The 14,947-nt window shown below is 36.1% G+C and overlaps 1 protein-coding gene and 1 non-coding gene across 12 annotated transcripts in view; both read right to left on the reverse strand.

Annotated features, from left to right (window-relative positions):
- The window catches only part of TfAP-2 (transcription factor AP-2), a 978,986-nt gene that overhangs the window by 497,040 nt on the left and 466,999 nt on the right, over positions 1-14,947 (reverse strand). The window lies entirely within an intron of this gene.
- TRNAY-GUA (transfer RNA tyrosine (anticodon GUA)) lies at positions 8,369-8,440 on the reverse strand. The gene has a single exon. It is a non-coding gene; the product is annotated as a tRNA-Tyr (tRNA).

Here is a 14,947-nt window from a genome sequence, read left to right on the forward strand (position 1 = left end):
TTTCGTGGCTCGAGGCAAAATCTCTCAAATCACGTGGCGACTTTTATCGCTGTGTTCGCGCGCCTGAGCTGTCGTTTCCTGTTTCCGGTTCGCAGAGGTTATCGTTCAACCATTCTAATTGAGAGGTGTGAACGCGGATCCTCCGGGAATCCGCTCCTGTTACCGCGAAACCCAAGAAAAGAGTATCGTGGGATAGAGGCTAGCATCCCAGACAGTCGTGCTAGACGCCTGTGTTCTTGGTTTTCGTCAGTCCTTCCAAGAACGAACAGTACTGACATGAAGTACTATAGAAGTGCTGTGGTTGTAAAATTCCAGGGTTTTATTCTTTCTCTAGCCCGGATGTATGATCGTGATATCTCATTTTACCGTAACTTTCTTTAATCGCACCTCAATGATGTGATTCACTAAATAAAAGAAACCTTCCATAGTAACACGACTAAACACCTAGGTTTTGGATCTTCTGTTGCTGTTTCTCCTGAGGAGGAAGATTGTACCTTCCGTTTCTTAGCATTGTCATAAGGCAGTGATGTCAAAGCAAGCGCATTTTTCTGACCTTGACGTCGTGCGCGGGCAGCAAGCGCTAAGTATGAAGGGTTGTGTATATGAATAAGCAACCTGTTGGATTAAGAAAACAGTGGTGCACAAACTTCAAACGGAACGTGAAATTTTATGTCGTTATTTTTATATGGCTTCTTTCTGTTTAATATTAACTATATTGTCTGTAAAACAAAAGTACTAACACTGATTTCTTAATATTGCACTTGTGTTTTAGATCTTAATAACATAATAGAGAGTTAAGAAGGAATATTCACTTAAATTCCATAGTAGTATAATATTATACTGTATTAAGTGGATGAAACACATCATTCATAAAGAAAGTGATATTCCAAAGAAAGAGATTGAGTATGACATGATAAGTTGGAATTTATATTGATGGTACTTTTAGCCTTACAAAAGTAATCAATAAACTAATCAAAACAATATTACAGTACAAAGCAAAGTTACGTAGGTGCTGTATCTGTTTTAAGTGTAACTAATATTACATAACAAAACTTTTTATCGCATTATGCTTTTAAGGTGATATTTGTGAGCAACTTCCTATCATCAGAATATTAAATAATTTTCTCGAAATCTGCTAAAGCTATAAAGCTGACATTTTTACAACATATGGGTACGTATGTTTTGCTTATGATGTAACAGTAGTTGCTTTGTTAATTCATTTCCTTACAAACAATTTCCATGCGAATATTTTCAAAAATTTCAATACACTATCTTCAGTAATACGTATATACGGTATATTATATTTACGAAAACATTCTGTAATGCTACTAAATAAATAGGTCTATACCTGAAAATTTCACTTTTCTATAGGAAAGGTTGAGAAAATATTTCTTTTGAATAAAAAAATCAAACTTGTGAAAAATGAGCATTAAAATTAAAACTTACATTTTTATAATGCACTTATACTTCTCAGGCAAATCTAAAAATTACCATGGATACAGTTTTAATAAGTTCTCTTCCCTTTATCTATTGAATCAGTGCTGGCCATCCCTGAATATAGCTCGACCAAGCGGCATATACTACCTCTTTCGTCTGTCTCTTTCCTTTCCGCTGTAAAGCGCTCAGGCTCTCCTGGGCTCTAAAGCGCGCGCTTGCTCCTGTGGGCATCAATTGACATGCATGTCATAAGGTAAGCAGAAAACAGTATTTAAAAATAATTTTATGCGGCAATATTTAATTTTCAGCAGTTAATCCCTTATAAAAACTTTTAAATAGCCTATATATATTTTTCTTTTTTCCTCGCTGTTATTTATACTCGCTTTAACATCTTTGGTCATACAGCGAGTTAATCTTGGGTTGAAATCCGAAGGCCTGTGTACTATTGTTGAGACTGGTTCTATTGTTGTGAACTAGATGGTGACTGTATATGCATTACTGATTTGTTATGAATAGGATTTCGGTGATGAATGAGGCCGGTGATATTCAGGGATGTTGTGGCCCGAATTTCCTGGCATTTGCCTTACGGTTGAGGAAAAACCCTGAAAAACCTCAACCAGGAAATTCAACCCGACCGGGAATCAAACCCGGACCCTCGGCGTAAGAGACCAGCATGCTGACCCCTACACCACAGAGGTGGTCTTTTAAATATTGTTTAAGACGGTTTAGGTAAAATAATCCAAACAGGCCTAGTTTTATGTGTAGTGTACGATCCTCCAATGAAAAGTACGATAATTTGGAAGCACTTGTGCGATCTAGTCACGCTGCAGGGTTGGCAACGCTGGTAATCGAGATGTTCGTGCTTCTTTGCCGCCACATACTTCATAGTGATCGTTTCCTCTACGTTGCCTATTTTCAAGCTGTTGGATGGCTCAAAAACGAGACTATTTGCGTGAATACAAAACGTTGGTCTGGAATTCAGAAGTAAAGAGTAGCAACGGTATGATATACCGGAATTCCGGCCCATTTGAGGCACGGCTTAATCTAACATTTTATTATTTTAATTGTTTATTTTATAACGCTTTATCAACTGCTACGGTTATCTAGCGTATGAATGAAATAAAAGTGATAATGCCAGCGAAATGAATCTAGGGCCGAGTCGAAAGTTACCCAGCTCTTAATGAGTTGAGAGGAAAGCACGGAAAAAAACCTCAAACAGGTAACTTATCTCAACCAGAATTCGCTTGTCTCACAACAACCCTGGGCACAAACGGGAAAGGAAAGGAAAAGGCGACACCCCCACACATGTCCTGTTTGCTTACTCCGCTTTAGAAACAAAAACTGTGCATCAGTGGTGGATTTTAGGCGACTAGCTAGAGCCAGAAGTTATTATGTCTACTTTTACAATCCGTCACTGAGCAATGCTTGCCTACCTGTGTACTCGTATTCGTCCGAAACGTAACTGTCTCTGCCGGGGAAGGTGGAGTGGGGAGTTCAGTGGTGATCTTCAGTAACTCAATCGAGCTAATAACGCCCATGCCTGTTTCACGATCAGGTATACTAAAATATTTGATTAATAAAAATATTAAGAGATATTTTGAGGCAGTAGAGCAAGTGGACAGCTTCCACTAACATGAGCTGCTGCCAGGAAGTCAAAAAGAGGATAGCAATGGCCATGGAAGCTTTTAATGGAAAAAGGAGCATCTTCTGCGGACCTCTGGAAAAAGAACTAAGGGAGAGACTAGTGAAGTGCTTTGCATTGAGTGTGGCATTATATGGGGCAGAAACATGAACATTACGAGGAAGTGAAGAGAAGCGAATAGAAGCATTTTAAATGTGAATATGGAGAAGAATGGAGCGTATGAAGTGGACAGACAGAATAAGAAATGAAGCTGTGTTGGAAATACAAAAATTGGAAATTTATCTTTTGAAGAGGTGGAAAAATTCAAATACCTGGGTGCAACAGTAAAAAATATAAATGATACTCGGGAGGAAATTAAACACAGAATAAATATGGGAAATGCCTGTTATTATTCGGTTGAGAAGATTTTATCGTCCAGTCTGCTGCCAAAAAATCTGAAAGTTAGAATTTATAAAACAGTTATATTACCGGTTGTTCTTTATGGTTGTGAAACTTGGACTCTCACTTCAGAGAGAAACCTAGATTAAGGGTGTTTGAGAATAAGGTGCTTAGAGAAAATATTTGGGGCTAAGAGGGATGAAGTTACAGGAGAAATTAAGAAAGTTACACAACACAGAACTGCACGCACTGTATTCTTCACCTGACATAATTAGGAACATTAAATCCAGACGTTTGAGATGGGCAGGGCATGTAGCACGTATGGGTGAATCCAGAAATGCATATAGTTTTAGTTGGGAGGCCAGAGAGAAAAAGACCTTTGGGGAGGCCGAGACGTAGATGGGAAGATAATGTTAAAATGGATTTGAGGGAGGTGGGATATGATGATAGAGACTGGATTGATCTTGCTCAGGATAGGGACCTATGGCGGCCTAATGTGAGGGCGGCAATGAACCTCTGGGTTCCTTAAAAGCCAGTAAGTAAGTAAGTAAGTAAGTACGTAAGTAAGTAGGTAAGTAAGTAAACTGTGTTGGAAAGAGTGGTTGAAGAAAGAATGATACTGAAACTGATATCAGGAAGAGAAAAAGGAATTGGTTGAGTTACTGGCTGAAAAGAAACTGCCTACTAAAGGATGCACTGGAAGGAATGGTGAACGGGAGAAGAGTTCGGGGCAGAAGAAGATACCGGTTGATAGTCGACATTAAGATATAGGATCATAATATGAGGAAACAAAGAGGAAGGCAGAAAAGACTGGAGAAAGCTGGGTTTGCAGTGAAAGACCTGTTCTTGAGCAGAACACTAAATGAAAAATTAGTTTTCATTGATCTAGTTCAGTTAATTATGTTGTCAGGAAACACGTTTGTACTTTCTGTCTATAAATATATAACTTACCGTACGATACTCCAATTAGAATCGAGAAAGTCTGAACTCTAAGGCCCAATTGTATAAAACTCCCTGACTAAAGATCAACTTTGAGCGAAGATCGAAAAGTGAACCGAGTTCAGACACTTCTTCTATTGTATAAAACTTTTCTGCGATCAAATTACCTTGGTTCAAATGCAATCTAAGTTCACGTGAAAAGGATTTGGCAACATCGCATAAACAGGTGAAATACGTGATGCGCGGACCATGTTACACAGGTTTGTTCAGTGTTGCCAATCTAGTGACTTTAACTCTTTTTCAACAACAATTTCTTTTAACTTTCATATTGCTTATATAGGGATTTAGTGACCTTTTTAGCATCCCATAGTGACAAAATTTAATCTTTGTTTGTTGATAATGAGAAATCTAGCGACTTTACAACTACTTTTTGGCGACTTTCCGTATTACACTCTGTTGGAGACACTGGTTTTTTGTGTTATGTAAATAATGGCGGACAATAAGAAGAAGGTTGACTGTTCTCCAAGTTGTTATCATGTTATGGCGTTTGATACTGCTAAATATATTAAAGCTTTATAAAACGACAATTTTCCTTTTGTAATACAGTCAATTGAACATTTATGAATGTACCTGTCATATCCATTAATAATTAATGGTTGTTATAAACATAATATAATTATAGGTTATGTTATTTGATACTGCTGAACACGATAGAGCCTTATAAAATATAAGAATGTTTGTGTATTAGGGCAAGAAATTGAAAGAAATATATATATAAATGTACCTAACATATCTATTAAAATTAATAATAATGGATATTTTATTTACACAATGTCACTCGTATATTTCAAACAGAAAAGAAATAAATGAACTTGGATCATCTAACTTAATCGGAGAAATTTCTTCAGTCAAAGTTGACTTTAGTTTGAGACAAATTAATCTGAGATTACACTTTATACAACACAAAATTCCAAATTCAGCTGAAACAAGGATCAATTTAACCTCTGATCTAAGATTAAATGGTTTATACAATCGGGCCTAAGCAATGTTTTCTGCTCTTAGAACAGAATCTATTGCGGCACAGTTAAGGTGGATGGCTTCACCAATTTGCGCCACAGTCTCTAAACCATATGGTCACCAATTTGTCGTCACAGAAACCTCTACAGTAATTTTTTTTATTCGTTTCTTTCGGTGACGTCTGAAAGGAACGGACATGCCTAGAAGTTGCAGAATCATAGCGAGCAGTGGCTGTTAACAATGGCCGTGGTGACAGTTGGAAGAACAAGCCAAGAAGCGACAATGGCTCGAGAGTCAGGAATTGTGGGCGGTAATCACTGTATTGTGCCGTGTGCAAAGGGGCACAATTTTAAACGAATCAGACAGCGCTCAGAGCTGTTTAAACGAGCCAAGCTGAAGTAATGACTGAGCATGTGTGTAAAATAACATTACGAGCTAAAATTTAATAAAAATGTTGTGACACTGGATTAAAGTTATATAAATATTCTTAAATTATTCTTGCAACAGCAGGTTTTTTCGTGTGTGTACATCATACACCATTTGTGCAATAATAAAGTCAATATGTGTAGTAATGAAAATAGGCTACTCCTGAATACGTGAAAGTGACATTCTGATATTCAAGAAAATTTGCATTCTACAGGGACATCATTTTATTTTGACTAACATTTCTAATATTAACCTGGCTATACTTTTGGATCAACGATTAAGAACCGGACAACCCGTTTTCCACCCCCTTCCACAACTGTAGTTCGATAATATTGGCGTAAAATACAAACAAATCACTTTACTAGGTATAGGAGGGAAGAAAAGTAGTTCATCCATTTACGTAAACGAGGAAATATCGCGATTTTGAGTTTGATAATTTTCATTACTTTTTTGTTTAATCAAAATACAGTACAGTATTAACAATGAGTGTTTTTACTCACGAATTGAGCTGTCCATGCTAACGTATTCATTATGCAGTGTATATTATACTGTCTACAGCACATTAGCGTACAATATAGAGAATGAAGTTAAATTGAAAAATAAACATAATATGGATATTTAAACACATTTTTTAAAATGGTGGCCGTTCATTTCGATACAGGCTTCAGTTGTAATGTGCATATTATCGCACTATAGACTATTGTACGTAATTCCAATTACCAGGTTCGTACTTCGTATCAGTAACTCATGTTGAAATAATTCTGTACCTACTCTATAAAAGAGACCTTACGTACTGTAAATTCAATCTTCACTTTTGCCCGATCCGAAAAGATAAAATTAGGCATACTCAGACATGCAATCTACTGTCCGTCCAAGTGGTTACGTCGCAGCGTCGTAGAAAGGGAGGAAATCACGTTAATATTAAAAATGTTAGTAAAAATAAAATGATGTCCCTGTATTATTGTGTATATTTCCGCTGTGTCGACTGCTAGCTGATGTGTTGTCAGCACCAACTCTAGGGAAAAGGCAGAATCTCACGCTCAATCTGGTTTGAAGGTCATTGAAATCAGTCCTGCTACATCAAAGGCACCGACGCGAATTGTCCATACTGTATAATTTCCTATATGCTAGTTTCACCTCTTCTTACACACCCGAGACGAGTTGGACTATACGATTAACGCACCGAAAATTACGTCGGGGTGAGTCGGTCAATTTTGGGTCGAGGCCGGCTTTTCCCCTTTCTGGCCCTTTAAAATCTTTTGCTCTTGGCCAGGTTTGAACCAGCGAACCTCGGATGCAGTAGCTAATATAGGCCTAGTAACCGTTAGACCACCGAGGACGATTTGTACTTTTTATATTCTCAACAATGCATCAAAAATATTTTCCCTACTTTTAGCTGCAATACCCGTTGTGGAGAATGTAACGCTTCATTCTTAAGGATCTAGTTAGCTCAATAAACTTGCAACTTCAGAGTTAAATCGTCTCCCGCTGTGGGTTAAGTGCTTTTTTTTCCGGCTGCAAGTCCATCACGGCAGTGAAGGTATCTCTGCCTTCCATCGAGGTTCTGTGTAGGTCTACACACAGAGTTTTCTGTCCCGTTTTCTCTGAATGATCACCACGCTAACAGTACAGTACGACAATGAAGTCCTGCTACTCACAACCGTAGTCTCTTGTACGTTAAGAATCTGGATATGAACTGAAATCCTCAATTATTCGTAAGTAGTAGTAGTAGTAGTAGTAGTAGTAGTAGTAGTAGTAGTAATAGTAGTAGTAGTAGTAGTAATAGTAGTAGTAGTAGTAGTAGTAGTAGTAGTAGTAGTAATAGTAGTAGTAGTAGTAGTGGTAATAGTAGTAGTAGTAGTAGTGGTAATAGTAGTAGTAGTAGTAGTAATAGTAGTAGTAATAGTAGTAGTAGTAGTAGTAATAGTAGTAGTAGTAGTAATAGTAATAGTAGTAGTAGTAGTAATAGTAGTAGTAGTAATAGTAGTAGTAATAGTAGTAGTAGTAATAGTAGTAGTAGTAGTAATAGTAGTAGTAGTAGTAGTAGTAGTAGTAATAGCAGTAGTAGTAGTAGTAGTAATAGTAGTAGTAGTAATAGTAGTAGTAGTAGTAGTAATAGTAGTAGTAATAGTAGTAGTAGTAGTAATAGTAGTAGTAGTAGTAATAGTAGTAGTAGTAGTAGTAGTAGTAGTAATAGTAGTAGTAGTAATAGTAGTAGTAGTAGTAATAGTAGTAGTAGTAATAGTAGTAGTAGTAGTAGTAGTAATAGTAGTAGTAATAGTAGTAGTAGTAGTAGTAATAATAATAATAATAATAATAATAATAATAATAATAATAATATTGAATGGGTTACATCAGCTTCTTGTCTATGCGGATGACGTTAATATGTTAAGAGAAAATCTACAAACGATTAGGGAAAACACGGGAATTTTATATATTATTTTAATGTACCGAAGTGCATATGATATTTCCATGCAGATATTCTGCGGCATCATGCGATGAAAGAGTAATGGAACAGAGAAAAATTCTCTCCGGCGCCGGGATTTGAACCCGGGTTTTCAGCTCTACATGCTGATGCTTTATCCACTAAGCCACACCGGATACCCACCCCGGCGTCAGACAGAATCGTCCAACTCTCGGGTTGAACCCAAGAATTGGAACTTAATTTGAGATGGTTCTGTCCGAACCCAAGAGTTGGAACTTAATTTGAGATGATTCTGTCCGACGCAGGGGTGGGTATCCGGTGTGTCTTAGTGGATAAAGCATCAGCACGTAGAGCTGAAAACCCGGGTTCAAATCCCGGCGCCGGAGAGAATTTTTCTCCGTTGCATTGCTCTTTCATCGCACGGAAATTTTAGTTGAAGCGAGTAAAGCGAGAGGTTTGGAAGTAAATCCCGAAAAAGACAAAATATGATTATGTCTCGTGATCAGAATATTGTTTGAAATGGAAAAATAAAAATTGGAGATTTATCCTTCGGAAAGGTGGAAAATTCAAATATCTTGGAGCAACAGTAACAAATACAAATGACAGACGGGAGGAAATTAAACGCAGAATGAATATGGGAAATGCCTCTTATTATTCGGTTGAGAATATTTTGTCAAGTAGTTTGCTGTCAACAAATCTGAAAGTTAGAATTTATAAAACAGTTATATTATCGGTTGTTTTGTATAGTAGTGAAACTTGGACTCTCACTTTGAGAGAGGAACAGAGATTAAGGGCGTTTGAGAATAAGGTGAAAAGGAAAACAATTGGCGCTAAGAGATAAAGTTGCAGGAGAATGGAGAAAGTTAAACAAGGCAGAACTGCACGCATTGTATTCTTCACCTGACATAATTAGGAACATTAAATCCAGACGTTTGAGATGGACACGTATGGACGAATCCATAAATGCATATAGTGTGTTAGTTAGGAGGCCGGAGGGAAAAAAGACCTTTGGAGAGGCCGAGACGTAGATGAGAGGATAATATTGAAATGAATTTGAGGGAAGTGGAATATCATGGTAGAGACTGGATTAATCCGGCACAGGGTAGGGACCGATGGCGGGCTTATGTGAGGGCGGCGATGAACCTGCGGGTTCCTTAAAAGCCATTTGTATGTAAGTAAGTAAAGAATTTAAATAACTTGATAATGTGGCCGAAATGAAAGCCTCTGATTGGTTGGACAAGTGTCGTGATTATTCCTTCTGTAAGAAGGAACAATCACATAGGATGGTGTGAAAGAAATGCCAGAGAAAAGAAAAACATAAGTGTTCAAAACAGCATAAATAATTGTGAAGATAATCTCAAGACTCCTAAAAAGCTGAATATAATAAATAATAATAATAATAATAATAATAATAATAATAATAACAATAATAATGATTAAAAAAGGTGTCCCCGTTACATGCCATGAAAGTACTTGGGAGGCATGGAGGTAGAGCCCCATGCTTTCAATGACCTCGACACTAGAATGAGGTGGTGTGGTCGGCACCACGCTCTGACCACCTTTTACCCCCGGGAAAGACCCGGTACTCAATTTTATAAGAGGCTGAGTGAACCTCGGGCCGTTCTGAAAGTTTGGCAACGAGAAAAATCCCATCACCACTCGAGATCGAAGCCCGGACCGTCCAGTCCGTAGCCAGCTGCTCTAACAACTGAGCTACCCGGCCGCCAATAATAATAATAATAATAATAATAATAATAATAATAATAATAATAATAATAATAATAATAATAATAATAATAGTAATATACGTTACAAGAGCGGTATGTTGACGTTTTCATGTTCGAGGAAAAGATTGAAAAAGCGAAACGTAGTTGAGCTTTTTTAATTTCCGAGAACATGAAAACAAACATACCGCTCGTGTATCGTACATTATTTTGTGCGAAGATCGTTTATTACATACCTGAAAGACGAATTTCTAATTACTTGCAATGAAATCTCCATGTTGGTTTCTGTTTAATGACGCCAACTTCGGAAAACCAAAATATCTTTCTTCCACATTGTTGCTATAAAATGTTTTCTGTGTTTACTATACTCCAGCAGGCCGTGATATACGTCTGTCTTTTTTTTCCCCCCAGTCTATAAATGCGAACTTAAAACAAAAGGTAAGGTTATGTAATGATTTATTTTTCATTTTAATATTTTAACAATATTATTTATATAACATATTGCAGTAATAACATCGGCACCTGGAATCTTGTTGATTTTTTCACGGCTTCCTTAATGTTACTTGCATCAGGAATGCAATAAGTTTCGTGGAGTAGTAGACTTTACTTAATTTTTGCAAATATTTAAAAACAATAATTAACATTGCAATTTAGGTGAAATTGCAGTGGTAAGTTTCCAATTTATAATTATTACTGTGTTAAACGTCTCTAAAAATAATATGTTAAAAGCCTAAAGCAGTAAAATGAATGTCGCGCTTAAGCGGTAAGAAGAGGGAAATTGTTATGTGTGTTACGTTGGTAATACTGAATGTGGTATTTCACACTTACCGCGTATTGGTTCTGTGCGGAAAACAAGCAAATACGCACGATCTCGCACAAATAATAATAATAATAATAATAATAATAATAATAATAATAATAATAATAATAATAATAATAATGGGTTGGGAGTGATTTATTGGCCTAATTGTTGGAAGACTATTAATTGTAATCATTACAAAATTGGTTTACTGGTTAAAAATAAGAGTGAAATAAGAAAAACAAACAACAAGCTATATATTCAACAACAAATCTCTAGCGGTTTTGGTACTCTAATCCGGATGGCCATGCTGCTGATCATCAGCTGAATGTTGGATGCATGCTGAGGAATGGAATCGAAAGCAAGCAAAACAAATACGGGAAGTGGGCGGTGACATTCGAATGGGAACCGATGACGATTGCCATTGCCCGCCTACGACTCGACCACAATAAAAGTCACGGTTAAGAAGTCCTCGAAGCACCTGGGAGTCGAGAGGCGGAGATGATGTCGTCAGGGCGCAGGGGCGTTGCGATGTCAACAGCCTACATTCTGCACGCTCAAGAGCCTAGTAAAACCAAGATGCTAGTATATAGCAGCCTCTGTATGAGAAGGGTTGCCATGGTTACTGTATTCGTCGAGAGAGATTTCAAGACATAAAACCGGCAATATTTCAATAACGTTACGTTAAGAGACAGATAGATAATAAATAATAAATCATTTCGCACCGTGAATAAAATTGACAGATGTAATATTCTACTGTATTTAATTTTATGTGCATAAGTAACGTACAGTATATCATTTCATATAATACATCACAGTAATTCATTTGTTTGTACAGTGTCGTGAACCATTAATGCCTACAATGTGTTTTGTATTGTGTTGTATTTATTAACATTCCATGGTATTAATACAGGGACATCATTTTATTTTTAATAACATTTTTAATATTAACCTGGCTATACCTTTAGAGAACCGGAAACACAGATTGCTACTCCCTTCAACGACTGTAGTTCGATGATACTGGCGTAAAACACAAACAAATCACTCTTCTAGATATAGTAGGGAAGAAAAGTAGTTCATCCATTTACGTAAACTAGGAAATATCGCGATTTTGAATTCGATAATTTTCATTGAGTTTTTGTTTAATCTTAATACAGTACTGTATTAACAATAAGTGTTTTTACTCACGAACTGAGTTAACCATGCGAACGTATTCATTATACAGTGTATATTATACTGTCTACAGCACATTAGCGTACAATATAGAGAAAGAAGTTAAATTGAAAAATAATCATAATATGGATATTTAAACACATTTTTGAAAATGGTGGCCGTTCATTTCGATACAGGCTTCAGTTCTTTTGTGCATATTATCGCAATATAGACTATTGCATCTAATTCCAATCGCCACTTTCGTCCTTCGTACTAGTAACTCATGTTGAAATAATTTGTACCTAGTCTATAAAAGAGTATCTTACGTACTGTATATTCAATCTTCACTTCTGCCCGACCCGCACAGATAAAATTACTGAAGACATGCTAACTACTGTAAGTCCAAGTGGTTATGCCGCAGGATCGTAGAAAGGGGGAAATCACGTGACAGTTAATTACTTAACAAGGCCCTTTTATTTAAGTTATTTTAAACAGTTGTATAATATTACGTAAACGTCTAATTCATAACAGAAATTAATGTTTTCGGAAAAGAGCTAAGACAGCCCTGCTTTTACAGAGGGGCGAACAGAAGCAGGTGGGGGAATTAGGGATGCGACGTAGGCAAACGGACGAAAGTACCTGTGCGAAAATATGATTCAATATTGAAAGCTCTTTCGTCACTGGAAAACGCGAAGGTATTTCTGGAACGTACTATACTCACTAACTCAGTGCTGTTTACTATAAGCGGTCTTGGATTTGTGTGTAGAGGACAGTTGGAACTTCATTAGTAGAAGGGGTGGGAGTGAAGTACATTAAAAACACAGGTACAATAAAAATTGAAATAAAAATAAAATGATGTCCCTGTACATGGTTACAGCTAGAATATGGAACAAGTCAAAAAACTTAATACTATTATAAAATCTTAATTTATAGTCACAGTCTAGATGAAATATATATAGACGAGATTTACAATATAGTCTACTAGTACAACACAAAGTTTTAGTATCAATTTCATGAAGCGTTATTGAATGTCATGAATTCACCTACAGAATAGAAGGCGTGAGAAATTAGGTACTTCTTTAATTTTGCCCTAAATAATTTTATGTTTTGAGTTTCATTTTTTATATCGATAGGGAGGATATTAAACATTTTTTTTTCTGCCATACAACGCACTCCTTTTTGATAGCACGATAGACTTGCCGATGGAGTATGAAAGTCTTTTTTTTTTTTTTGACGTGTATTTATGTTATGAACTGTTGAATTACTTACAAAGTTTTCACGATTACATATGAGGAAGATTATTAATGAAAAGATATACTGACAAGCCATGGGCATTATTTGTAGTTTTTTGAAAATGGCCCTACACGATTCCCTAGATTTCGCACCTACTATTATTCTAATTACTCTTTTTTGTAATAGAAATATATTGTTACTGTCTGTGGAATTTCCCCAGAATATTATTCCAAAACTCATTACCGAGTGGTTCGCTTTACCGGATGAGACTCGTACCGGTCGAAATGGACGCCAACTATCTTGAGGGAAACTTCGGAGGGAACCAGCTACTAGATTGTTCGATTAGTCTTTCGCCCCTATACCCTGCGATCAACATCGAATTTCTCCTAGAGCTTAGGTTCGACTGACTCGTATTATTAGAAATCACATTGCAAATGGAAGTATCACAACGAATTAAAAAATTCATTCATTCATTCGGAGTTTTCTGCCCAAGAGCAGGTCTGTTACTACAAAACTAGCATTCTCCAATCTTTTTTATTTTCTGCCTTCCCCTTAGTCTGCGCATATGATCCATATATCTTAATATTGTCTATCATCTGATATCTTCTTCTGTCACGAACTCTTCTCCCGTTCACCATGCCTTCCAATGCATCCTTCAGTAGGCAATTTCTTCTCAGGCAGTGACCCAATCAATTAATTTTTCTCTTCCTGCTCAGTTTCAGCATCATTCTTTGTTCATCCATTCTTTCCAACATAGCTTCATTACTTATTCTGTCTGTCCATTTCACACGCTCCATTCTTCTCCATATCCACATTTCAAATACTTCTAGTCACTTCTCTTCACTTCGTCGTAATGTCCATGTTTCTGCCCCATACAATGCCAAACTTCACACCATAAACAATTTTTAATGTTAAAAATGACAAATAGAATTTTTTCAATGTAATTTACATATTTTTGTTTGAGTGTATCCTCAAGACACGAAAAATAAAGCTGTTTTTGAATGAATGGTCTTAAGGGGTTAGGCACAGCTTACAGCAGTAAAATTTTGGAAATATTCAATATGTTTTTCCTCCATTACTGTATGTTGTACAATAATGAAAATTAGCATGTGTTAAACACTGTCCTGCTATATGAAAAAAAATATATATATTTTTACGGTTTAAAAAATTTATTTAGGTTACTTTTTTTTTTTTTTTTTTTTTTTTAATTCAGTTCACTGTGCAGTGATGAAGCGTTTCCCACATAACTCAAAAACTATCCAACATACTGTTATGAAATTATTTGAGTGTATTTATGCATGCCATTTCTACAATGTAATGCAAGATCAGTTCTCTATCTTTGATAGATTGTCTGATAAAAATAAATTCATTTAAAAATGGTCAAATATCAGTATTTTCTTCTAACACAAAATAAAAAAGAATATTATTTATTAAGGAATGTAGTTCAAAGAGCATGATGTTGTAAACATGAGTTTCAGCAATAAAATAAAAGAGAGAGAATATGAATAATTTTAAAGTTTATGAGTTATGAGGAAATCACTTCATCATTGCACAGTGAACTGCCACCATTTTGAATTTTGAAAAAAGTATATAAATTATTTTTTATCGTAAAAATATTTTTTTATATGTAGCAGATGGACAGTGATTTACACATACCAAGTTTCATTATTGTACAAGATACAGTAACGGAGGAAAAAAAAGTTGAATGTTTCCAAAAAGATTTACTGCTGTAAACTGTACCTAACCCCTTAAGGCAAAATTTTCCAGCACAATGG

Source organism: Periplaneta americana, chromosome 3, assembly GCF_040183065.1.
Source record: "Periplaneta americana isolate PAMFEO1 chromosome 3, P.americana_PAMFEO1_priV1, whole genome shotgun sequence".
In the NCBI taxonomy this organism is placed as follows: Eukaryota; Metazoa; Arthropoda; class Insecta; order Blattodea; family Blattidae; genus Periplaneta; species Periplaneta americana.